Source organism: Somniosus microcephalus, chromosome 3 (assembly GCF_052327205.1).
Source record: "Somniosus microcephalus isolate GS21.2 chromosome 3, FLI_Smic_1.0, whole genome shotgun sequence".
NCBI lineage: Eukaryota > Metazoa > Chordata > Chondrichthyes > Squaliformes > Somniosidae > Somniosus > Somniosus microcephalus.
The window spans coordinates 138492647-138520528 of NC_140989.1; positions in this window are offsets into that span (position 1 = coordinate 138492647).

A 27882-nucleotide genomic window follows, 5' to 3' on the forward strand; every position below is an offset into this window, starting at 1 on the left:
GCACTCATGCACCCATCACTCACCTGAACACCAGACACCTCGACCCCTCCAAGCCCTTCATCCCGACGGCCCGCCTCACTAACTTGGCGTGGCTTGGAGCCGTCAGGAATCCCACATTTCACCAATGAAAATAGGGATTAGGCTAAAAACTGCCTGTTAACTACCTGTTAACAGGCAGTTAATTGGCACTAATCCCTTCCCGCCTTGGGGAGGCGGGTCCCAGTGCGGGTCGGGTACCCGCCTCCTTTGAAACTGGCATGGAGGCGGGTTGGGGGCGGGATGGAGTCGGGACCCCCCGATTTCAGGATTTTAACCCCCAACACGCCTCCAATCCCACCTCCACGGCCCAATGAAAATCCTGCCCATAGAGTCATAATGGCATAGAAGGAGGCCATTTGGCCCATCGAGTCCGTGCCAGCTCTCTGTAGAGCAATCCAGTCAGTCCCATTTCCCCGCTCTAGCCCCGTAGCCCTGCAAGTTTATTTCCCTCAAGTGCCTATCCAGTCTCCTCTTGAAAACATTGATAGTGCGTTGGGAAAATTAAATTACCACTTAATCATCAGAAGCTCAGACTTGGCTTCTCATCTGAAGGATTGTCCCATTGGCAAAGCTGCACACCCTCAGTGCTGTATTGGAGTGTTAAGAACAGATTATGACCTCAAACCCTGGTATGCTTTCATGACGTAATCACCCTTAGCTGTCAGGTTCTTTTACCAAAGCCTCATTACTCACAACCTAACCAATGCGCTTTCTTCGTCAACAGGCTGCAGATAGAGAGAGGCGGACTGTTGCTGTTGCCTTGAAGGAGAACCCAATTACAACTGTTCAGCTGTGAAATTTGCTTTCAATTCAAGAACAATTCAAGTTGCATTCAGGTGTGAAATTCCTAACAAAACATGAGCTTGTGAGAGAAAGACATGCATGTGATAATGCATGAAAACCATAGAGTGTATCCTGCTGCCTGAGGGATAGCAAACCTTTAAGCTTGGAGAACACTATGGACTAAAAATTAGATCGCGCTACTCCCATTTTATAGTCGTAACACGGACGCCCAAGCATTCAATATGGTGGGCGGAGTGCACGCGCTCATTCCGCGCCAAAATATAGAAGGGTGATTTGATTGAGGTTTTTAGGTATTTGAAAGGAATTGAAAGGGTCGATAAAGAGAAACTTTTTTCTGCTGGTGGGGAGAGTCTAGGACAAGGGGACATAAACTTAAAATCAGAGCCAGGCCACTCAGGAGAGAAGTTCGGAAACACTTCTTCACCCCCACACTCCCACAAAAGACACTAGCTCAATTAATAATTTTAAATCTAAGATCAATAGATTTTTGCTAGCCAGGGGTATTACAGGATATGGAGCACAAATGGAGTTAGGATACAGATCAGCCATGATCTCATTGAACGGTGGAACAGGCTCGAGGGTCTGAGTGGCCTCCTCCTGTTCCTATGTTCCTATGTTCCATATGGGTAACAGTTCCTCCGTTGGCATCCAGGCTGCCTTATTTGCCTGCAGAACAACAGTTGCCTAACTTCAAAAATAATTTTGGATTGTAATGTACTTGGGCATATCCTGAAGATGCTATGAAAATGCAAGTTTTCCTTTTACGCCGTGGATTAAGTATTCATTGTTAGTTGCAATAGTTTCTAAAAGGAATACCCTCTGTAAAAAAAAACTGGCTGCAACAATAGTGGTGCTGATTCGCCATTTTCACTGTTTTTGCAACTTTCCTCAATTGGGAAGCTCTTAACTGAACAAGTGACTTCAGTGTTTCCTTAAGTCCCTGGAAGATCAAAATGCAAAGCGACAGCTTCTCTCCATCTGCAGCCTGCCAGAGAAGAGAGGAGCTCGCTTAGACTGTGGCCTTCAGAGCCCTGGTCAAAAGGCCTGATAGAAAGGAAGATTACATTATGAAAGACAGTTTGTTGTCATTCCAAAGGCCAACTGTTCTGCATTTTCTGGCCACGCTATCTATTTACATCATCCATATTTAATATCAAATCATGAACTTTCACTTTGAATCCAGGCAGTATTCCCTTAAGAGATGGTCGGAAACCAAGTCTAAAAAAACACATTGAAAAGGGTATGTACGGGTGTGTTCAAGGCGCTTGTGGTTGTGACTCAGATCCTTTGGGACGCTCAGTGCCGCACTCCCAGATGGCTATTTTATTCCATGAATATAATTGCAGCACTTTCTAAGAAGTTTGACCTTATTTAAAGTATGCTATTTATAAGAAATAATTGCTTTGAAATGTCTAGAATTTTATCACATTTATTGCAATCAATCCATTGCTAAATCACAGCATTGTATTTTACCATTATTGAAATACATTGGTGCCATTGATTCATTTATACATTTACTTCAAACTATAACTGAATTTTTACAATGTGTTCAGCATATAAAAACTGCATTGTATGCTTAATAAAATATTGCTAGTAAATTATTTTTAATAAAAGGAGGGGAAGACTTCCAAGCAGGATAGGTACATACACTAGAGGAGGTCCCACTGATGCACATGGCAGTTCCCAGCAAAATTTCCACATTGACACTAATTACCATCTCCAAATACTATTTCTTGTATCCAACACAAAAGTCAGCTCCCAATATTCAATCAATGCTTCCCATTAATTGTAGTGAGGTTTTATGCACAAAGGGAAGAGGAGGTGGGAACATCGGAACAGGAGGAGGCCATTCAGCCTCTCGAGTCTGTTCCGCCATTCAGTGGGATCATGGCTGATCTGTATCTTAACTCCATCCACCTGCCTTGGCTCCATATCCTTTTATACCCTTGGCTAGCAAAAATGTATCCATCTCAGATTTAAAATGATTAATTGAACTAACAGCTACTGCTTTTTGTGGAAGAGAGTTCCACACTTCTACCACCCTTTGCATGAAGAAATGTTTCCTAACCCGAATAGCCTGGGTCTGATTTTAAAGTTAGGTGCCCTTGTCCTAGACTCCCCCACCAGCGGAAAAAGTTTCTCTCTATCTACCCTATCAAAGGTAGTGTACCCTGAGTGAACAATAGACCTGTCGTTTGTCTCTGGATTACATGTAGAAATTTTACTGCATGCCCCTATCACTCAGAAGGTGATTAACGTCAGTCACACCAGACACTTTGTACAGTAATCTAAGCCAAGACTGCCTAACGGCAGTGATTCCTTCCCAGATCCCGGAGATGGAGTGGCACCTTCTCCTGTAGCGGTACGATGGGGGCGCCCTTTCTACTGTCCCATCTTGGAATAGGGCCCTGAAGGGGTGGAGACAAAGGGCTGGAGTGGGCCAAGGAGAATGGTCTGGCAATTTTGTCCTTCGCCCGTCAGATGGGACAATCTGGAACAGTAGTGGGCCTTGCACTAGGTCCAGAGCAGAGCCTGCACCTGCTCCAGTGGATGTAGGTCCTGCAGGGTCTACCAGGCTGGGGAGGAGGGGGATGGCATCTGATATGATTCCCTGGGTAACCTAGGAACACCCCTGGCCACGTTTCCCCCCATCCCCCAACCACCGCCAAACCATTGCCTATCTGCTGGTTCTGGAGGAGCAAGGGCAGGATCAGGTGGAACCTACAACTCCGCTCAGTTGAGGTGTCCACAATTATTGTTGCCTGCCACGTCTTACCCAACTACACCCTGCGAAGGTGGTCTTGCTGTGCAACAGGTGGGCAAAAGGAGAACTCAGGGCAGGAGATGGCAATGACCAGAAGACAGTAGTTCCATCTGTACATGGGTCTGGCCACACAGCAAGAGTTATAAGGCAGGCTGTACTAGACGACACATTGACTTACATGTCTGAAACATTTGAGTCATCTGTACTGCACATGCCCCATATCCTTGCCAAATAAAGCAGTTCCTCCATTGACAAAGCCATATGTCAAAAAACCCATGAATGGATTTATAGAGTTTTACAGCTGAAGAGGAGAATATTCAGCCCATTGAGGCAGTCCTGTCTGTCTGGCTTAGTCCCATCACCAAGATCTTTCCACACTATTATTGTTTTCTTTTCAACTAGATATACACTTCCCTGTTACATATCGTTATGGATTTGCTTCCATCACTGTTACTGGCAAGGCATTCCACCTCCTAGCAACTTGCTGTGTATAAGAAATATCTCCCTTTGTTCTTATGGTAATGATCTTAAATTTATGTCCTCTAATTACCGACTCACTAATCAGGCAAAATAGTTTCTCGTAATATGCCTTATCAAAAACCCTTCTAATTTTGAATATTCTATGAGATCTCCTTTTAACCTTCTTTGTTCTAATGTAAAAAGCCCCAGTACCTCTAGTCTCACCTCATAACTAAAGCCTCTCATCCCTAGTATCATCATAACACATCTTTTATGTACTCTCCCTGGCCTTGATATCCTTCCTAAAGTAGGGCTGCCAGAACAAGACACAAATTGGGCAGGAGTGTCCATTAGGTTGTGTTGGTTTTTTCAGAGCAATTCGCCCAAAATCGGCCAAGTCAACACAAAAGTTTGCAAAATGTCAAGAGCAAGTTACGTCCAGCAGAAATCGAGTTCCCGCGATCTTTTGCGCTGGTTTAAAAAGCAATGCACTAGAAGCAGGCCCTGCCCACACAACTGGCCACACCCCCTAGAGCAAATTAATGAGCTTGGCGAGTTTCTGCTAACTGCGTACATTTGCGGACCTGCTAGGAGATTCTAAAAATTAACCTTTTTTTAGGTGCTAGAACATTAATAAACCCGTTTTAAAAGCTTTTACATTTTTAAAAATTTATTAACAAACTGAGTACTGTACACCACTGAAACTAGTAAATAGTTCTGTGTAGTTTTTTTTAAGTAATTTTCAGTGATTTAAAATCAGGTTACTCACAGGTGGTGGATGAGACACTCTGATTAAAACTACTTTTTGTGATAAACCCATTTTCAGCTGTTTTAATCAAACTGCACCAGGTTACCACTCTTAAATACATCAAGGAATATTTTTAATGCAATCTTTTTTTTAAATTACATTCTAAAATGCTGCCCGATTGCGTTGGTTCATGGAAGATATTACGTTCACCGATATGCAAATGAATTTGAGCAGAAACTTTAGCAAAAAACTTCTTAAAACTAGCGCAATTTTGAGCGCAATTTGTGCCCGGATCGTCAATTGCGCCCAAAGCGGAAACTCTCAGCCAATATTCTAACTGCAGCCAAACCCATGATTTATATATGTTTAGCATTGCCTCTTTGCATTTGTACTCTATACCCCCTTATTAATAAAACCTGGGCTCCCGAATGCTTTTTTTCAGTTTCATCAACTTTGCCTCCCAATTTCAGATTTGTGTACTTGAATGGAACATAAGAACATAAGAACGTAAGAAATAGGAGCAGGAGTAGGCCATAAGGCCCTTCAAGTCTGCTCCACCATTCAATAAGATCACAGCTGATGTCCGACCTCAACTCTAGTTTCCCGCCCGATCCCCACATCCCTTGATTGCCTTAGAGTCCAAGGGGGGAAAATTCAGTTGTTTGCGCCTCCCATTAGCGCCTTAAGAGGGCGCTAATGGGGCGCCAAGCAACTAGCGCCTGGGCGCGGCGATTTTTGTGCCACTCGCGAAATTAAGCAGACATTTTGCGGCGGCACTAAACAATACCGGCCGATTTCCTGTGCACGCAGATCTTGACATCATTCAAGGGTGCAACGCCCTTGTGATGCCCCGGAACGGAAATTGAGTGGCGCCCCCCTCCTTTCCGCATGGCGCAACCAAGGGCAGGTTGACTGGAATGCTTCCCAGTCGCTGTGGGGCTGGGGGGGGCGCTATTTAAAGGGGGCCTCTACCTGGCTTTTGTGTGGTAGCCATTTTTGGACCACTCGTTCTGAGAGAGAGAGAGAGATTTTGAGAGAGACAAAAAGAGAAAGAGAGACTTCTGCATTGAGTCAACGTTGTCTGAGGTAGTTTTGGCTCATGACCATAACTTTGCAGGTACTTTGGTTTTTGACCTTCATAACTTTGATTGCCTAGATACTATGAGGGCTCCAATGGATGGGGACGTCAGCCTTCTCCATCACATTCGGAGGGCACAGAGACGCAGAGAGAGAGTGGCAATCATGGCCAGATGCAGGAGGGTCAACAGGCCTCTGTACAGGAGACCTTACCCTCCCAGGGTATTTCGCCAACAGTTCTCCTACATAAATATGTCCGAGGAGCAGTGTTTGCGAAGGCTGCGCTTCAGCAATCAGGTGGTCACTGAGTTCTACCACCTGCTTCAGCCAGATCTGCAGCCTCAACTGAGGAGCAGGATGTCTCTGTCAGTGGCAGTGAAGATAACAGTGGCTCTCAACTTTTATGCCACCAGCTCATTTCAATCAGCTACTGGGGACATCGCCAATATCTCCCAGTTTGCAGTGCATTGCTGCATCCGTCAGGTCACAAATGCCCTCTTTAAAAGGAGACGAGAGTACATCTCTTTCCCCATGACCCCGGACAAGCAGCAAGAACGCGCAATGGGCTTTGTGATGATAGCGGGCTTCCCCATGGTGCAGGGCACCATTGAGTGCACGCATGTGGCTTTGCGTGCGCCGCATGAGAATGCCGAGGATTGCTGCAACCGAAAGGGCTTCCATTCCTTAAACGTTCAGTTGGCCTGTGACCACAGACAGCTGATACTCGCTGTCAATGCCCACTTCCCTGGCAGCAGCCACGATGCCTTCATCCTGCGCCAGACTTCTGTGGCAGACCTTTTCGAGGCAACGCATCACCCAGGTGGTTGGCTTCTCGGGGACAAGGGATATCCTCTGTGCACCTGGCTGATGACACTGCTCCGTATCGAAACATATAAGATTGTGAGGGGGCTTGATCGGGTGGATGCGGTGAGGATGTTTCCACTGATGGGTGAGACTAGAACTAGGGGGCATAATCTAAGAATAAGGGGCTGCCCTTTCAAAACTGAGATGAGGAGAAACTTCTTCACTCAGAGGGTAGTAAATCTATGGAATTTGCTACCCCAGAGAGCTGCGGAAGCTGCAACATTAAATAAATTTAAAATGGAGATAGACAGTTTCCTAGCAGATAAGGGAATTAGGGGTTACGGGGAGAGGGCAGGGAAGTGGACGTGAGTCTAGATTCGGATCAGCCATGATCCTATTGAATGGCGGAGCAGGCCCGAGGGGCCATATGGCCTACTCCTGCTCCTACTTCTTATGTTCTTATGTATGCCCAACACCCCTGCTGAGCTGCGATACAACGAGAGCCATCAAGCTACCAGGAACATCGTTGAGCACACAATCGGCGTGCTCAAGCAACGGTTATGCTTTCTGGACCATTCTGGAGGAGCCCTTCAGTACTCGCCTGAGTGAGTCTCCCACTTCGTTGTTGTGTGCTGCATGCTGCATAACCTTGCAATCCTCAGGACCCAGCCAATGCCACCAGGCATTGGAGCACCACCAGAGGAGGAGGAGGAAGAGGAGGAGGAAGATGAGGAGGATGATCATCAGCAGCACCAAGGCGAGAGGGAGGCACACAATGTACAAAGTGGAAGGGCCGTCCGTCAAAGGCTCATAGCAAATCGCTTCTAGGCCCCTTCTGAAGAAATGGCTTCTGCCATTCAAACAACCTGAATAAAACCATCCCGCAACCCCTGAGCCCATCAAGGCAACATTGATTGCAAAGATTGCAAAGACCAAACATGTACATTTTGAATACAGAAACTTATTTATTTTACAAACTCTGTGTGTATCATTTCTGCATGACAAACTAATAGAAAGAAAGACCTTACTGTATGCAGCCATGGTCTTGCCTGAAATGCTGAGACTGTAACCCTTAGTTCTAGACTCCCCAGCCAGGGAAACATCCTCCCAGCATCTACCCTGTCAAGCCCCTTAAGAATTTTATATGTTTCAATGAGATCACCTCTCATTCTTCTAAACTCTAGAGAATATAGGCCACGTCTCCTCAATTGCTCCTCATAGGACAAACCCCCCATCCTAGGAATCAATCTAGTGAACCTTTGTTGCACTCCCTCTAAGGCAAGTATATCTTTCCTTAGGTAAGAAGACCAAAACTGTACACTGTACTCCAGGTGTGGTCTCACCAAGGCCCTATTTAATTGTAGTAATACTTCTTTATTCTTAGTGATAGGAGGCAAATTAAGGTAGCTGGGGAGAAGTGCAGTGGCAGTATGGATAAAACCATCTGAGTGAAGACATTTCTCATCATCCCAGTCTTAAATGGCCGACCCCTTAGCCTGAAACTATGACCCCTAGTTCTACACTCTCCAGCCAGGGGAAACCTCTCAGCATCTACCCTGTCAAGGCCTCAGATTCTTATATGTTTCAATAAGATCACCTCTCATTCCTCGAAACTCAAAGAAATATTTGGCTCAATCTACTCAATATCACTAAGTCTCTTTGTTTCTCTATTCTTTGTAAAGTTTTACCTCTAGCCAATCTGTTCCAGTACAGCTACAACATTGGCATCTATCCGACAATGTGGAAAACTGCCCAGGTGTGTCCTGTCCACAAAAAGCAGGACAAATCCAACCCGACCAATTACCACCCCATCAGTCCACTCTCAATCATCAGCAAAGTGATGGAAGGTGTCATCGACGGTGCTATCAAGCGGCACTTACTCACCAATAATCTGCTCACTGATGCCCAGTTTGGGTTCCGCCAAGACAATTCGGCTCCTGACCTCATTACACCCTTGGTCCAAACATGGACAAAAAAGCTGAATTCCAGAGTTGTGGTGAGAGTGACTGCCCTTGACAACAAGGCAACATTTGACTGAGTGTGGCATCAAGGAGCCCTAGTAAAACTAAAAATGGGAATCGGGGGGGAAAACGCTTCTCTGGCTGGAGTCATACCTAGCACAAAGGAAGATGGTTGTGGTGGTTGAAGGTTAATCATCACAGCCCCAGGACATCACTGCAGGAGTTCCTCAGGGCAGTGTCTTAGGCTTAACCATCTTCAGCTGCTTCATCAATGAACTTCCCTACATCATAAGGTCAGAAATGGGGATGTTCGCTGATGACTGCACAGTGTTCAGCGCCATTCACAACTCCTCAGAAAATGAAGCAGTCCATGCCCACATGCAACAAGACCTGGATGACATTCAGGCTTGGACTGATAAGTGGCAGGTAACATTTGTGCCACGGAAGTGCCAGGCAATGACTATCTACAACAAGCGAGAGTCTAACCACCTCCCCTTGACATTCAACAGCATTACCCTCGCCGAATCCCCCGCCATCAACATCCTGGGGGTTACCATTGACCAGAAACTTAACTGGACCAGCCACATAAATACTGTGGCAACAAGAGCAGGTCAGAGTCTAGGTATTCTGTGGCGAGTGTCTCACTTCCTGACTCCCCAAAGCTTTTCCACCATCTACAAGGCACAAGTAAGGAGTGTGATGGTATACTCTCCACTTGCCTGGATGAATGCAGCTCCAACAACACTCAAGAAGCTTGACACCATGCAGGACAAAGCAGCCCGCTTGATTGGCACCCCATCCACCACCTTAAACACTCACTCCCTCCACCACTGGCGCACCGTGGCTGCAGTGTGTACCATCTACAAGATGCTCTACAGCAACTCACCAAGGCTTCTTCGGCAGCACCTCCCAAACCCGCGACCTCTACCACCTAGAAGGACAAGGGCAGCAGGCACATGGGAACACCACCACCTCCAAGTTCCCCTCCAAGTCACACACCATCCTGACTTAGAAGTATATCGCCGATCCTTCATCATCGCTGGGTCAAAATCCTGGAACTCCCTCCCTAACAGCACTGTGGGAGTACCTTCACCACACGGACTGCAGCAGTTCAAGAAGGCGGCTCACCACCACCTTCTCAAGGGCAATTAGGGATGGGCAATAAATGCTGGCCTTGCCAGCGACGCCCACATCCCATAAACAATTTTTTTTTAATGTATATTTCTCCTGCTTAATCTTCTTCCTAAAATGTATCAGCTAACATTTTTCCGCATTAAATTTCATTCGACATCTATCTGCTCATCCACTAATACCTCCATGTCCTCTTGAATTTGCTTCTAGTCCTCTTCACAATCATGCATGCTATCTTTTTGTATTATTGACAAATTATAATATTATACCCACGTCCAGATCATTTATAAAAATTGTGAAAATAAATGGTCCCAAAATTAACACCTGAGGGGCAGCACTATTTAAATCCCTCCGGTCTGAAAACAGTCCATTCAGCACTACACACTGTTTTCTGGCCTTTAGCCAACTTCTATCCATGCTGCCACTGCACTTCTCCCCAGTTATCTTAATTTCGAAAGAACTGTCAAGACTCATTACAGTATCAGCCATCACAACCTTCAGAAACTCTTCCTGTGTGTGCTGCGGTTGTATTTAGTGCTTCTTGTTAGTGAAAGTGAAAGAAAGACTTGCATTTATATAGCACCTTTCATGACCTCAAGACATCCCAAAGCGTTTTACAGTTAATGAAGTACTGTTGTAATGTAGGAATTGCAGCAGCCAATTTGCACACAGCAAGCTCCCACAAACAGCAATGTGATAATGACCAGATAATCTGTTTTTTTTGGTCAGGTTGATTGTGGGATAGATATTGGCCAGGACACCGGGGATAACTCCCATGCTTTCCTTAGAAATAGTGCCATGGGATCTTTTATGTCCACCTGAGAGAGCAAACGGGGCCTCTGTTTAACATCTCATCTGAAAGACAACACCTCTGACAGTGCAGCACTCCCTCGGCACTGCACTGGAGTGTCAACCTAGATTTTTGTGTTCAAGTCTCTGGAGTGGGACATGAACCCACAACCTTCTGACTCAGAGGCGAGAGTGCTACCCACTGAGCCACAGCTGGATACAGTATATACATTCTATTTCCTAACGTGCTCCTTCTAAATGGAAAGAGGAAGTGAAATGTACTGTGCTTGGTGTCAGTGGGGCCAATTTTGAGTTTGGACGATGGTGAAAGACGGGCAATATCAGTTCAGCCGCCCTTTTAAAAACCTCTCCTGATTTTCGCACCCATTAATATCACTGTAAATGAAAATGGGGAGAACTGTTTAATGGGTGGCCGAGCCGATAGCCCCCATTTTACACTATCGGCAAAAGTCAATATTACCACAGCGATGGAGGTGGCCCACTATCTCTTTCTGCTGGGTTAATAGATGTCCTTGCAACTATAGACCCACAGATATTGATGAAGTGGCTGCCTGGGCCTGTGAAGCAACTTGGGGCATTTTACTCCGTTAAAGGCGCTATATAAATGCAAGTTGTTGTTGTATGCATTTGTGACAAGTGCAATTTTGCATTTGAAATTTTGCATTGCTTGTTTATATTGTAATACATTCTTAGTACCTGGGGCTGGTTGAGTCTATTTTTATTTATATATGTGTATCTGTGCATGTCTGATAGAAAACACACAAAACAAGAACAACAGAGAAAGGGTTAACTTAAATAAGGGCCATCCTGGAAGGACTGTATCACCATTTGAGTAGAGAGGGGAAGTCTAGATGAAACCTGAATACAAACATGCTATATAAGCAAGAATTCCTTGGTAAGAATAAGTACTCCAGCAGAGATCGTTATTGAAGAAGGAAAGAAACAAATTAGACTAATATTTTCTTAAGAGTTGGGTGTTTCATTCTTATACCAAAAAATTCCACCCTTTAGTCTGATGGAATAGTCTAGTTATTGGATAATTGGTAAGAGCTGGTTTCCATTTTTCTCTGTGTATTTTGTACCTCTCCTCATGCAAGAGTCATGGAAGAAATTGAAGGCAGATTATTTATATCTGTATCCTTAGATTTGCTGACAAAATGACTAATTTCTAACAGTCTGCTTATTCAATAATTGTAGTGTGACTGACTTGATGTGATGTGTGCATAAAAGGTTGTTTTCGCCACATTTGGCAGACCCCCATGCCTAAATGAGGTAGAGAGAGAGACCATAAAGGTGACAAATGCAAAAGCACAACGCAAAGTATTCATTAGAAGTAGCCAGATTGGTAGTGGAAATTTGCCCCTGCCAAACTATGGAACACTTCTGTATCATTTGAGCTGGGCATCTGGGCAAAATTGATGTTTCTTCACTCAGAGCAGTGGCATCATCTTTGCCAACTCCTGCCATCCCCCTGTTGGTGAGCACTCCCTTAACATGGCTGGGGATCAGTTTTGGAGCAGAGTGCTGAGTAGCTATGAGGTAATTGAAGCCTTGTGTTATATCTTTCCCCAATGTGGTGAATGCAGAGAAGGCAGTCTGAAATAGATTGGAAGCGACAGTCTACAGAACCCTAATCATGGCATTCTTTAAGGAATCTATGACGGAGCATAGGACCTCAACCAAGGGAGGGTTGCACTGCAGAGAGTCCTAGAGCGGTCGTATTTCCTTTAGTGATCTGCAGCTCAGTCAGGTGATCACGCAGCACTGCACACATGTGGTTTTGGACTCCTCAATAGACACCACTGCTTGGCACATTCTCAAATGACTGCATGAACTGCTGACATTGTCTGCCAAACTATGTTTGTCCGCAGGCCCTGTAAAGGGCGAATCTCGAGGCCCATCTGCTAAAGAAGCCCTGGAGCTAGTCCTCCAGCTAGCAGGGTGAGTGAGGCTGCTACAATTCCACCAGGACCAGCTCCACTTCACTGATACATTTGACGTATCAGCTTGGTTCAGTGATAGTCTGATATAGTTGTAGGTTCAAAGAGCACTCAAGAATTCAGCACATAGCCTCAGCCTGTTACTTCAGTACAGTCCTGTGGGAGTGCTGCACCGTTGGAGATCCCGTCTTTCGGATGAGATGTCAACCAAAGGCCCCTTCTGCTGTCTCAGATCTCACACATCATTTTTAAGAAGAAATGATGGACTTGAAGAAAGGTATCAAAGTAAAACTTCCTAGCAGATTCCTGTGCCTGATATCTATCCAAAGTATGCACATCACGAAGTGTGCCCCATCTTTTACTATTTGCACCTCCAAAGCTTTCATGTACCCCTCCATTGTGGCGAACTCCGCCTTCACAGCTGCAAGCTTGCCGGGTTCGAGCCTTCTAGCCCGCGCATAAACCGGGGAGCCAGTAGTGGTGATGTGATGTTCAACACCATGTTTCGTCGCTGAAGAGGAGAAGGTGGGCCTTGTCAGCTCCGGAAACTCCCCGAGGAGCCGCGTGAAGTCATCTGGAGGAGGGAAAGCACAGGCAATGGAGCGCGCCACGGAGGTACTGCGGAAGCACGGGATCGAGTGGAAAGTGGCCGCGTTGATCAGCCGGCGGTGTCGGACATCAACTAGTAGGCTGTTGGCACACAGAAAATCTGCCCCTAGGATAGGCTGTGAGACTGTAGCCGTGACGAAATCCCAAAAGAAGCGCTGACCGCCAAAACAGACTTCGACCCGCCGCTTTCGGAACATTCGAATAGCTGCGCCATTAGCCGCTACGAGGGAAAAACCGAGGTTCCCAGTCTGCGTGTCGAGCTTCGACGCAGGTAGAATGCTACACTGCGCCCCAGTGTCACAAAGGAAACGGCGGCCCGAGAGGGAATCGGTGATATAGAGGAGTTTCCCCATAGAACCGATGGCCATCGCCACCGCAGAGCACCCGTTAGACTTGGTCATCCGTCGCTAGGGATGCCGCCTGCGCCTTCTTGGTTTTTTTTTGGCGAAAAACTGCAGGGGGAACAGCAGCATCGTGATTTCGCGCCGAAACGGGTGTGGTAGGAGCACCAGCCCGCTGTAGGAGAAACCGGGACCGCGTCTGCGGGGGGTGGGCGCCTCGTGGCCGCGCAGCACTGCTGGGTAACCGTGAAAATCTTACCGGCTTCGGCCGCAAGCTTGGCGCAGTCAGTTATATCGGAGCTGGCCAGGGCAGCCTGAACCTGTTCAGGCAGTTGATAGAGGAAAAGCTCCCGGAAGATGAAACATTCCGGTTCAGCACCCAAGAGCATGAGCATTTGGCTCATGAGCTCGGACGGTTTGGAGTCCCCGAGGCCGGGCAGCGTGATGAGCCGGCGAGCACGCTCCGACTTTGATAGCCCGAAAACCTGAAGCAACCGCGCCTTAATTGCATCATACTTGCTGTCAGTAGGAGGACTACCGATGAGGCTGATGATCCGTGATGCAGTTGCACTGTCGAGGGCGGAGACCACGTAATAATAACGGGTCTGATCCACGTTGATGTTCCGAATGGCGAACTGGGCTTCAGCCTGGATGAACCAGGCGTCTGGTTGTTGCTCCCAGAACTGTGGCAGTTTCAGCATGACGCCGTTCGTGTCCATGTCGAATCTTCCATGAAAATCGTTCGTAGAAGTCGGGGTCACCAATGTAGGAACAGAGGTTCCTATCAAAAAGATTGAGTTCGACTCAGGTAATCAAATTAATGAACTTTAATGAAATTAAATGAGTTTAAACTGGAAACTGCTAGAACACAACAATAACAGGTCTACTCTCCTTGAGGGCTCCACGAGGACTGATCCCCTGATCAGGAGAGTGACGTCATGACATCATCACGTTCTTCCCGCCATTGGGGCATCACGTGACTAACGGCATGGCGTCATCACGTGCTGTAAAGGTAACTAGGCATTGTACAGTCAAACAGCGTAATTAAAGGTACAGGCACAGGCAGTAACTACATTGCTGTTAAAGGAATTATGTACAACCGCTCTGAGTCCTTTGGTGGCTCCGCCACAATGTACTTTTTCTACATAAGTAACACAAATAGGGTGGCATGTATACTGTGAATAACCATTCAATAGCAGCGTTGGTTTGAGAGTTTTAACAAGGTTAAATAAAATACTGCGCATTCTTACAGTGTTGTGGGTTTTCATTCTATTTAAGTAGAATGGTTACAACACAGAAGGTGGCTATTCGTCCTGTCGAGCCCATGCCAGCTCTCTGCAAGAGCACCTCAGCTAGTCCCACACCCCCGCCCTTTCCCCATAGCCCTGGAAATTTTTTTTCCTTCAGGTACTTATCCAATTCCCTTTTGAAAGCCATGATTGAGTCTGCCTCCAACACCTTTTCAGGCAGTGCATTATGTAATGTATGTGCCTTTAAGGGGAGAACTGCTTTTTACAGCTCCTGTATACTGTAGTACCGGCAGTGACCACACCTGTATATAACCCTGAGTAGGGATCTGTACTGTTTAGTTTTAGAGCAACCCTCAGCCAGTAAACACCTGTTGATTGTTCCTCTGCAGTCTCTGTCGATTATTTGAAGGACACACTACCTAAAGATTCACGGATTCAACATTGGCGACGAGGTGATTCGAACCTACCTGCAACTCTGCAGAAGAAGGCCGATTCCATCAGTGCGGGCGTCGACCATCCTGAGAGGACTTGAGCAGGCAGAGGAACGCTGTGGAGAGCTGGGCTTGGTTCTCCAGCCGCGACGATCCAGCGCAGCGGGCTGGCAGCAGGTACGGCGCAGACCCTTCCCGGACAGCGGCGGCAGGAGCCGACAGATGGCACAGAAAAAAGGCCGAGCAGCGTCGACGGGTAAGAGAGAGGGTAAAGCACACAGGGCGCAGCTGGGGTTGAAGACCGAGCGGCATCAACGAGAGAGGGTGAAGCGTGCAGGGCGCAGCCGGGGTTGAAGACCGAGCGGCGTCAACGAGAGAAGCGTGCAGGAAAACGAGCAGAGCATGGCCGGTGTTCAAGGGCTGAGCAGCATCCGCGGGGGAAGAAAAGAAAGCGCGGGAGACGCCATTTTGGCTGCAGCGGGGAAGAAAGGGAAGCGCGGGAGACGTCATTTTGAGCCAGCGGAGAAGAAGGGAGAGCGTGGGAGACGCCATTTTGAGCCAGCGGAGAAGAAGGGAGAGCGCGGGAGACGCCATTTTTAGCCAGTCTAACCACACCCAGGGATGCAGAAGAGTGGCAGGGTCACAGCGTTCGACAATGAAGTCGAAGATTGGGCGACATATGTAGAACGCATAGAGATGTACTGCAAAGCGAATGAAGTGCCAGATGCCAGGAAAGCACTGGTATTGTTGAATTCCATGGGTGCAAAAACGTACGGCTTACTGCGGAACCTAGTCACCCCAGAGAAGCCAGTGGAAAAGGATTTTGAAAGCATAGTGGCTGTGATGAAATATTCCATTCATCACTGCCTGTGACTGTGGTCGGTTTCAGTTTCATTTCCCTTCCCCCAGTTCCGTTTCCTCACCATTGTATTGTATATTGGAATGTGTTGTGTGTAGGGCTCCGCCCATACCTGGCCCCTATGTAAGCAAGCTCAGTCTGGCCTCATATCCAGTACTGCAGCCCTCCGGATGGAAGATACCTCTCTCCACTACGTGTTACCTTCTAAGTTAATAAAAGCCTTGTTTTATTTCGCTAACATCGAGTCTCGGAATTATTGAGGCACATCAATTTTATTAACTTATTTTTCAACACAATGGATCAACTCCTGAAACCCGAACGTTTGGATGTGGATCAGCATGCTCCGGACGCATCAGCACGCTTCGGACACTGGTTTATGTGTATGGAATTCTTCCTGGACAATTCCGCAGCCGTCAAAGACGCTACGGACGCTGCGAGTATGAAACTCGGAATTCTGCGGAATTGGGTAAGCCACCGGGTTTACCCCCTCATCCAAGACGCCGACACGTACCTGGCTGCCTGCGACATCTTAAAGGCGCATTACCAGCAGCCTACGAATGAGGTGTATGCTAGGCATCTGCTCGCTACTCGCGCACAGCGACCTGGGGAATCGGTGGAGGAGTTCCTAGGCACCCTGAAAATGCTTGGCAAAGACTGCAAGTGCCGAGATGTAAAAGCCGCAGTGTACACTGACGAGCTTGTTCGCGATGCCTTTATCACAGGCCTCAGCTCCACTTACATCCGGCAAAGACTGCTGGAAAAAACGGGATTGGACCTGAAACAGGCTGCGGACACCGCGCGATCCCTGGATGTGGCCCAGAGAAACTCGGACGCCTACTCTTCAGCCTGCGCCGTCCACGCCGCCACGTGTGCACCAAGGGCGCCGCCATCTTGGAAGGCATCTTACCCGCCCGGCAGCCCGACACCGCCGGGGCCCCGCTCTCCCCCCAGAAGCCCTATGACAGCCGCGACGCGTCGGGGACCCAACTGCTACTTCTGCGGGCAGCCAAAGCACACCAGAAACCTGTGCCCGGCGAAAGGCACCACCTGCTTTAAGTGCGGTAAGAAGGGGCACTTCGGGAAGGTGTGCAGAGGGCACCCCGCCGGAAAACCAACCGCCGGAAAACCCGCCACCGCCGCGTGCGCGCCGTGGGAGCGGCCATCTTGGACGCCATCTTGCCCGACCTCGTGGGGTCCGCCATCTTATGAGCAGACAGCGTGGACGCCATCTTGTCTCGATCAGGGCCCTACAGTGGCATCGGTCACAGTGGACCAGACCAGGCCCCACCCGCTATCCAAATCAATGGTGGACATCGAGGTAAACGGGTGCAGGGTTAAATGTTTAATTGACAGTGGAAGCACGGAGAGTTTTATCCACCCTGAACTGGCACAACAACTCTCCCTAAAGGTGGTCCCTACTCAGGGTACCATCTCTATGGCTGATAAAACCCAGACATCGACCATTCTGGGTTACTGCACGGTACAATTATCCGTTAACGGAACTGTATATGATCATTTTAAAGTATTAATCATGAAGAATCTATGTGCGAGTGTGATCTTGGGCCTGGATTTCCAGTGCAACCACCAAAGCATCACGCTCAAGTACGGTGGGTCCCAGCCGCCCCTCACAGTGTGCGGTCTGGCTACCCTGAAGGTAAAGCCGCCTTCGCTATTCGCGAACCTTACCCCTAACTGCCGGCCAATAGCGACCAAAAGCAGGAGGTACAGCTGGGAGGACAGGCGGTTTATCGCGACCGAGGTAGACAGGCTCCTGAAAGAGCGCATTATTGAACGCAGCAACAGCCCGTGGCGCGCCCAAGTGGTAGTGGTAAGGGGTAGCGAGAAGAAACGGATGGTGATCGACTATAGCCAAACGATCAACAGGTACACCCAACTAGACGCCTACCCGCTACCCCGCATATCAGAAATGGTGAACCAAATCGCCCAATACCGGGTGTTCTCCACCATCGACCTTAAGTCAGCGTACCACCAGCTCCCTATCAGACCAGAGGACCGCCCGTACACCGCCTTCGAGGCGAACGGACACCTCTACCAATTCCTCAGAGTCCCCTTTGGGGTGACGAATGGGGTCTCGGTCTTCCAGAGGGAGATGGACCGCATGGTCGATGACCACCACTTGCAGGCAACCTTCCCCTACCTCGACAACGTCACCATCTGCGGTCACAACCAGCAGGATCACGACTCGAACCTCGAGAGGTTCCTGGAAACCGCACAAAAACTCAACCTCACCTACAACGAGGACAAGTGCGTTTTCAACACCACGCGCCTCTGCATACTAGGCAGCGTGGTGGAGAATGGGGAAATCGGACCAGACCCCGACCGATTGCGCCCCCTACGGGAGCTGCCCCTGCCCAACACTCCCAAAGCCCTGAAAAGGTGCCTGGGGTTATTTTCTTATTATTCCCAATGGGTCCCCAACTACTCCGACAAAGCCCGCCCCCTCTTGAAAGCATCCTCTTTTCCGCTCTCTGCTGAGGCCCACGCCGCCTTCAAAAGCATTAAGCAGGATATTGAGCGGGCCACGCTACAGGCAGTGGACGAGAACACTCCATTTCAAGTGGAAAATGATGCGTCTGACTTCGCCTTGGCGGCCACCCTCAACCAGGCAGGGCGGCCCGTAGCTTTCTTCTCGAGGACCCTCCAAGGGCCCGAGATCAGACACTCCTCCGTGGAAAAGGAGGCCCAAGCCATCGTGGAGGCAGTGCGCCACTGGCGCCACTACCTAGCCGGCAAGCGCTTCACCCTACTTACCGACCAGCGGTCGGTAGCGTTTATGTTCAATAATAAACAGAGCGGGAAGATTAAAAATGATAAGATTCTTAGGTGGCGGATCGAGCTCTCCACCTTCGAGTATGACATCATTTACCGGCCAGGGGCCCTTAACGAATCCCCTGACGCCCTCTCACGAGGGATGTGTGCCAGCGCCACCGGGGATCGGCTACAGACCCTCCACAACGACCTCTGCCACCCAGGGGTCACGCAGCTGTTCCACTTCATAAAGTCCCGTAACTTACCCTACTCGATTGAGGAAGTTCGGTCCTGACCAGGAACTGCCGCACTTGCGCTGAGTGCAAGCCTCGGTTCTACCGCCCAGATAGAGCCCACTTAATCAAAGCTACACGGCCCTTTGAGCGGCTCAGCTTAGATTTCAAGGGCCCCCTCCCGTCCGTCGACCGCAATGTTTACTTCCTGAACATTGTGGACGAATACTCCCGGTTCCCATTCGCCTTCCCCTGCCCAGACATGACCAGCGCCACGGTCATTAAATGCCTCAACAGCCTGTTCTGCCTGTTCGGTATGCCGAGCTACATCCATACGGATAGGGGGGCGTCCTTCATGAGTGAAGAGCTACGCCAGTACATGCTGTCCAAGGGGATCGCCACGAGCCGTACCACCAGCTACAACCCCCGGGGTAACGGCCAAGTGGAGCGAGAGAACGGGACAGTATGGAAAGCAGTCACTCTAGCTCTAAGGACCAAGGGCCTCCCTATCTCCCGCTGGCAGGAAGTCCTCTCGGATGTGCCCCATTCGATACGGTCGCTATTGTGTACTGCCACTAATGCCAAGCCTCATGAACGAATGTTTGTCTTTCCCCGGAAATCCACCTCAGGCGTATCCATGCCGTCATGGCTCTCCACCCCAGGTCCGGTATTCGTGCGAAGGCATGTGAGGGGCTACAAGACGGACCCTCTCGTGGAGCCAGTGTACCTACTCCACGCCAACCCCCAATACGCATATGTCCGGCACGCCGACGGAAGGGAGGACACCGTGTCCATAAAAGACGTCGCCCCAGCCGGTAACGACAACAACCACGGCGATAGCAGCGACAACGATCGCAGCAACTCTTACCCACCCACTACTCTTTCATCACCCCCGGAAGAACATCGACCAACGGCACCCCCACCAACTACCCCTTCAACAACCCTGGCGGCACCCCCGGCAGAGACCCAGGAGGCTACCGGGGACACCCAGCCGAAACCCGCGGCACCGCAACAGCCACGTCGGTCGCAGAGGACTATCAAACCCCCGAACAGACTAAATCTATAGAAGGGGTGAATGTGATGAAATATTCCATTCATCACTGCCTGTGACTGTGGTCGGTTTCAGTTTCATTTCCCTTCCCCCAGTTCCGTTTCCTCACCATTGTATTGTATATTGGAATGTGTTGTGTGTAGGGCTCTGCCCATACCTGGCCCCTATGTAAGCAAGCTCAGTCTGGCCTCATATCCAGTACTGCAGCCCTCCGGATGGAAGATACCTCTCTCCACTATGTGTTACCTTCTAAGTTAATAAAAGCCTTGTTTTGTTTCGCTAACATCGAGTCTCGGAATTATTGAGGCACATCAATGTGATGAAATATTCCATTCATCACTGCCTGTGACTGTGGTTGGCTTCAGTTTCATTTCCCTTCCCCCAGTTCCGTTTCCTCACCATTGTATTGTATATTGGAATGTGTTGTGTGTAGGGCTCCGCCCATACCTGGCCCCTATGTAAGCAAGCTCAGTCTGGCCTCATATCCAGTACTGCAGCCCTCCGGATGGAAGATACCTCTCTCCACTATGTGTTACCTTCTAAGTTAATAAAAGCCTTGTTTTGTTTCGCTAACATCGAGTCTCGGAATTATTGAGGCACATCAATTTTATTAACTTATTTTTCAACACAATGGATCAACTCCTGAAACCCGAACGTTTGGATTTGGATCAGCATGCTCCGGACGCATCAGCACGCTTCGGACACTGGTTTATGTGTATGGAATTCTTCCTGGACAATTCCGCAGCCGTCAAAGACGCTACGGACGCTGCGAGTATGAAACTCGGAATTCTGCGGAATTGGGTAAGCCATCGGGTTTACCCCCTCATCCAAGACGCCGACACGTACCTGGCTGCCTGCGACATCTTAAAGGTGCATTACCAGCAGCCTACGAATGAGGTGTATGCTAGGCATCTGCTCGCTACTCGCGCACAGCGACCTGGGGAATTGGTGGAGGAGTTCCTAGGCACCCTGAAAATGCTTGGCAAAGACTGCAAGTGCCGAGATGTAAAAGCCGCAGTGTACACTGACGAGCTTGTTCGCGATGCCTTTATCACAGGCCTCAGCTCCACTTACATCCGGCAAAGACTGCTGGAAAAAACGGGATTGGACCTGAAACAGGCTGCGGACACCGCGCGATCCCTGGATGTGGCCCAGAGAAACTCGGACGCCTACTCTTCAGCCCGCGCCGTCCACACCGCCACGTGTGCACCAAGGGCGCCGCCATCTTGGAAGGCATCTTACCCGCCCGGCAGCCCGACACCGCCGGGGCCCCGCTCTCCCCCCAGAAGCCCTACGACAGCCGCGACGCGTCGGGGACCCAACTGCTACTTCTGCGGGCAGCCAAAGCACACCAGAAACCTGTGCCCGGTGAAAGGCACCACCTGCTTTAAGTGTGGTAAGAATGGGCACTTCGGGAAGGTGTGCAGAGGGAACCCCGCCGGAAAACCAACCGCCGGAAAACCCGCCACCGCCGCATGCGCGCCGTGGGAGCGGCCATCTTGGACGCCATCTTGCCCGACCTCGTGGGGTCCGCCATCTTATGAGCAGACAGCGTGGACGCCATCTTGTCTCGATCAGGGCCCTACAGTGGCATCGGTCACAGTGGACCAGACCAGGCCGCATTCGCTATCCAAATCAATGGTGGACATCGAGGTAAACGGGTGCAGGGTTAAATGTTTAATTGACAGTGGAAGCACGGAGAGTTTTATCCACCCTGAACTGGCACAACAACTCTCCCTATTTTAATAGCCGTGGATGCGCACTTGAAATGGCCTGAGGTGATCAAATGTCCTCCACCACCACGGAGAAAACGATTGCAGTCCTACGGACCATATTTGCCAGGAACGGCTTGCCAGAGCAGATTTGCTCTGATAACGGACCACAGTTTGTGTCCGAAGAGTTTCGGAAATTTATGAAAAGGAATGGGGTAAGGCATTACACATCCGCCCCGTATCATCCAGCCACAAATGGATTGGCTGAGAGGTTCGTACAAACCTTTAAAAAGGCCGTAAGGGCCATGTGCGATGACGACATTCCACTGCAGCATAAGGTGGACAATTTCCTGTTAGCTTACAGAAATGCGACACATGCTGTTACCAACCAGACCCCGGCCATGATGTTCTTTAACCGAAGGTTGAGATCTCATCTGGATTTGCTCAGACCAAATGTACGAAGAAATGTTGAGAATAAGCAATTCCAGCACATCTATGAGAAGCCGACAAGGAGCTTCAATGTAGGGCAACCAGTCTTGGCCCGCGACTACCGAACAGAGAAATGGCAACCAGGAACGATATGCACATGGCAGGGGCCACTAATGTACACAGTGAATGTTGGGGAGAACATTGTGAGATGCCATGTCGACCAGATCCTAGCGTCACAGGAACGAGTCAACCCCATGTCTCGCGTACCTGGTAATGAACCCGACATACAGGTAGCATCTACCCCAGAAACAGTAGTATCGGAAGCTGATGAACGAACTGACGACAGGGGGCCAGAATCGCCTCCGCACCAAGAGCAAGACACTCAGGAAAGGCACTATCCAGAAAAGATCAGGAAGCCGCCCCAAAGACTGAATTTATAAATGGTCTATTTTCAGTTAATGTTGCATGTTAAAAGTGTTAATTGTTAAATGAATGTTATGGTACTGTTAATCTAAAAGGGGAGGAATTGTAGTGTATGTGCCTTTAAGGGGAGAACTACTTTTTACAGCTCCTGTATACTGTAGTACCGGCAGTGACCACACCTGTATATAACCCTGAGTAGGGATCTGTACTGTTTAGTTTTAGAGCAACCCTCATCCAGTAAACACCTGTTGATTGTTCCTCTGCAGTCTCTGCCGATTATTTGAAGGACACACTACCTAAGATTCACGGATTCAACACATTCCAGATCCTAACCACTCGCTGAGTAAAAAAGTTTTTTCTTATGTCGCCTTTGGTTCTTTTGCCAATCAGTTTAAATCTGTGTCCTCTGGTTCTCCACACTTCTACCAATGGGAACAGTTTCTCTCTATCTACGCAGTACAGACCCCTCATGATTTTGAACACCTCTATCAAATCTGCTCTCAACCTTCTCTGCTCTAAGGAGAACAACCCCAGCTTCTCCAGTCTATCCACGTAACTGAAGTCCCTCATCCCTGGAATCATTCATGTAAATCTTTTCTGCACCCTCTCTAAGGCCTTCACATCCTTTCTAAAGTGTGGTGCCCAGAATTGGACACAATACTCCAGTTGAGGCCGAACCAGTGTTTTATACAGGTTTATCATAATTTCCACACTTTTGTACTCTATACCTGTATTCATGAAGCCCAGGATCCCGTAAGTTTTTTTAACTGCTTTCTCAACCTGCCCTGCCACCTTCAATGATTTGTGCACATATACCCCTAGGTCTCTCTGTTCATGCACCCACTTTACATAAGAACATAAGAAATAAGAACATAAGAAATAGGAGCAGGAGTAGGCCATTCGGCCCTTCGAACCTGCTCCACCATTCAATAAAATCATGGCTGATCTTCTACCTCATCTCCACTTTCCTGCACTATCCCCATATCCCTTGATTCCCTTAATATTCAAAAATCTATCGATCTCTATCTTGAATATACTCGACGACTGATCATCCACAACCCTCTGGGGTAGAGAATTCCAAAGTTTCACCATCCTCTGAGTGAAGAAATTTCTCCTCCTCTCAGTCCTAAATGGCCGACCCCTTATTCTGAGACTGTGACCCCTGGTTCTTTTACTTATACATTTTACTTAACTCATATTACAGGGATACGGGACTTCAGTTACGTGGAGAGACTGGAGAAGCTGGGGTTGTTCTCCTTAGAGCAGAGAAGGTTATGGGGAGATTTGAAGAGCTGTTCACAATCATGAAGGGTTGTGATAGAGTAAATAAGGAGAAACTGTTCCAGTGGCAGGAGGGCTGGTAACCAGAGAATACAGATTTAAGGTGATTGGTAAAAGAACCAATGGGGAGATGAGGAAAAACGTTTTTATACAGCGAGTTGTTATGAGCAGGAATGTACAGCCTGAAAAGGTGGTAGAAGTAGATTCCATAATAACTTTCAAAAGGGAATTGGATAATAATTTGAAGAGGAAAATTTTGCAGGGCTATGAGGAAAGAGCAGGGGAGTGGGACTAGATGAATAACTCTTTCAAAGAGCCAGCACAGGCACAAAGGGCCAAATGGCCTAGGATTCTATGATGATACAGCAAAAGACTGGGACTAACACATTCGCAAGGCATTTCATGCTCTGAGTAGGATTATACTGTTTGTTAGATTTGTCGATTCTACACTCCCATTGCACAGCCACACTCAAAGGGAATGTGGGTGGGAGAATCGCTGTTAGTGTGTCGCAGCACGGCCTCTGACTCATGCTCCCTTCGAGCATGGGCGTGCGGGATTGATGAGTTTACCTTTCCAGTCAAAAAGTCCTGTTAATCACACCAGCCTTCCTGGCTGCCTGTCAGCCATGCCCATTTCTTATTCCTCCTCCTCTGCCAAGGCTGCTCACTAACCCTCCTGTTTCACTCGCAGAAAGGTTTCTCCTCCCTGGATAGTAAAACTATGTGACAGATGCTGTTAATTTTGGACACCCTGTCAAGGCTGTAGAAGAGTACCCACCCTCAATCTGTTCAGACATGGATGTATGCTTCACCAGAATTTGGGTGGAGGTGTAAACCTCGCTGTAGTTCTGTCCCATCTCTGTTTGGGGGGGTTCCAACATAGTGGCAATAACCAGCTCTAGGGGGTAGCCTTGGTCCCCTAGCACCCAGCTGTTCAGTCTGCCTGCTCTTTCAAATAGCACTAGGAATATGATATGCATTGCTCTATTCCACCTGTACGCTGGTGGGATATGTTGTGTATGTACCTTTAAGGGAACAACTGGTCTCAGACTGCAGTACCGGCAGTGACCACCCCTGTATAAAAGGCCCTAGCAGGCTTACATAAGAACATAAGAACATAAGAAATAGGAGCAGGAGTAGGCCAATTGGCCCCTCGAGCCTGCTCCGCCATTCAATAAGATCATGGCTGATCTGATCCTAACCGCCAATCCACTATCACAGAACCATCTCCTGAATCTAACAGAATTAGACACACAAAATAGGAGCAGGATCAGGCTACACAGCCCCTGGGCCCGCTCCACTACCCACAGGGCCATGACCGATCCGAACCTAGACTCATGTCCAAATTCCTGCCCGCTCCCCATAACCCTTTATTCCCTTTACTTCTAGGAAACTGTCTATTTCTGTTTTAAATTTATGTAATGATGTAGCTTCTACAGCTTTTTGGGGCAGCATATTCCATGGACCTACCACCCTCTGAGTGAAGTAGTTCCTCCTCATCTCAGTTTTGAAAGAGCAGCCCCTTATTCTAAGACTATGCCCCCTAGATGTAGTTTCACCCATCATCGGGAACATCCTCCCCACATGCACCCGATCCAACCCCTTCACAATCTTATATGTTTCAATAAGATCGCCTCTCATTCTTCTGAACTCCAATGAGTAGAGTCCCAATCTACTCAACCTCTCCTCATATGTCCATCCCCTCATCCCCTGTCCATCCCCTCATCCCTCAGTTTCCAGGTTGTCTCCATTCAGTAAAGACTTGTTATAATCAACTCCTGCAGTCCATGTCTCAATTATACACGGACATAATACTGGCGACGAGTAAGAAACGAACTTACCTGCAACTCGGCAGCACCTCAGACGACGTTATTGAAGGTCGAAGCCAGAAGAAAGAAAAAAAAATAATCCAAAGAAACTCGAGAAACGGGCGTCGACCGTGGGCAACCACCCTCCAAATCATCGAATTGAAAAGTGCAGGAGAGACTGTCGAGAGCCCGGTTTGGTCTCCAGTCTGTGGTTTCCCAGCTAATCGGGCTGGTGGCAGGTAGTGCACTGATCCTTCCTGGGCTGCGGCGGGCTAGAGCTCAATCGGGTGGCTCTGCAACGGGGCCGGGCAGCGAGTCGGGAAGCAAAGAGAGAGAGAGAGGGTGGAGCACACAGGGCGCGGCCGGTGCTTCGCAGCTGGGCAGCGTTCAGACCTAAGAAGAGGGAGGGAAGTGTCCCAGAGGGTCCGCTCCACGACGGGAACGGTTCTTCAATTAACGGAGCAAATATTGAAGCGCGATAGAAAAATAAAAATACCGCGGAGAGCGGCGTTGGCAGCAGCGGCAGTGGCGGGAAAGCGCGGGAGGCGCCATCTTAACTCGGCGGGGAAGAAGGAAAAGCGCTGGAGGCGCCATTTTGATCCATCGGGGATGAAGGCAAAGCGCGGGAAGCGCCATCTTAGATTTTCAAGATGCCAAAGACTGGCGATATCACTGCCTTCGATAATGCAATAGAAGACTGGACCACGTATGTGGAAAGAGTCGAGGTATATTGCGAGGCAAATGAAATAGCCGATGAGAAAAAGGCATCGGTATTGCTAAATTTAATGGGCGCAAGAACGTATGGCCTATTGCGGGACCTGATTACTCCAGCCAAACCGAAGGCGAAGAGTTTTAACGAAATTGTTGCTATCCTACAGGAACACCTAAATCCTACACCGCTGCTGATAGCAGAAAGATTTAAATTCCACAGGAGAAATCAGCATAAAAATGAGAGCAATGCTGATTACCTTACAGAACTACGCAAGCTATCAAAGCACTGCCAGTTCAGAGCAGGACTGGCAGATACATTACGGGACAAATTTGTCTGTGGACTCCTGAGTGAAGGAACCCAGAAGAGGTTACTCTCAGAGAAAGAGCTGACGCTAGATAAGGCTTTCAGCGTGGCAGTATCGTACGAAGCAGCAGCAAGGGGAGCTGCGGAAATACAACAAAAGCCACAGGAATACGGCACCCACGAAATGACACGGGGATTTGCAAAATGTTATCGCTGCGGCAGAACAAACCATGACCAGAAGGACTGCTGGTCCAAGGACAAAATATGCAGGCAATGCGGAAAGATGGGACACATTGCACGAGTTTGCAGGTCTGGGAAGAAGACCAATGACAACAAAAAGGCTACTAAGGAACCGTACAGGAAAGTACAAAAGATGACGGACAGTAGTTCCGAAGACCAGATGAGCGATAGTGAATCCGGGAACAAGAGACTAAGCTATCTCAAACTTCACAACGTAATCGCAAAAGAGGATCACCGAACCATTTGGGTCACCCTCACGATAGCAGGGTCCCAAGTCAAAATGGAATTGGATACAGGATCAGCTCTAACCATCATGAATCGACGAGACTACGAGCGGCTATTCTCACACATACCCTTGAGAGAGACATCCATTGTCTTGAGGACATATACGGGGCAAAAAGTATACCCCAGAGGAAAAATAAGGGTGCCTGTCGAATACAACGGCAAGAAAATACGGAAATTGTATCTCTACATTCTGCAAGATGGTGGACCACCGTTATTGGGATGTGAATGGATCAGAAAGATAAGTTTAGACTGGCACTCCATTCAGGCACTGACGGTGGCTGGTAAAAAGGATGACGACGTCACTCCTGGACGATTGTCAACAATCTTAGCTGACGCCAAAGAGGTATTTCAACAAGAACTGGGCACTCTTAAAGGCGTAACCGCCTCGATAAAAATAGAGGAGAATGCAATTCCCAAGTTTTTCAAAGCAAGACCGGTACCATATGCAATTCGCCCAGCCGTCGAGGCAGAGCTGGAGAATCTGGAGAAGGCAGGCGTGTTATCTAAGGTAGACTGGAGCGAGTGGGCGACACCCATCGTTCCTGTCATGAAGAAAACGTTAAACAATAAGTCTGAGGAGCCAAGGAAGGTTCGCATCTGTGGGGACTT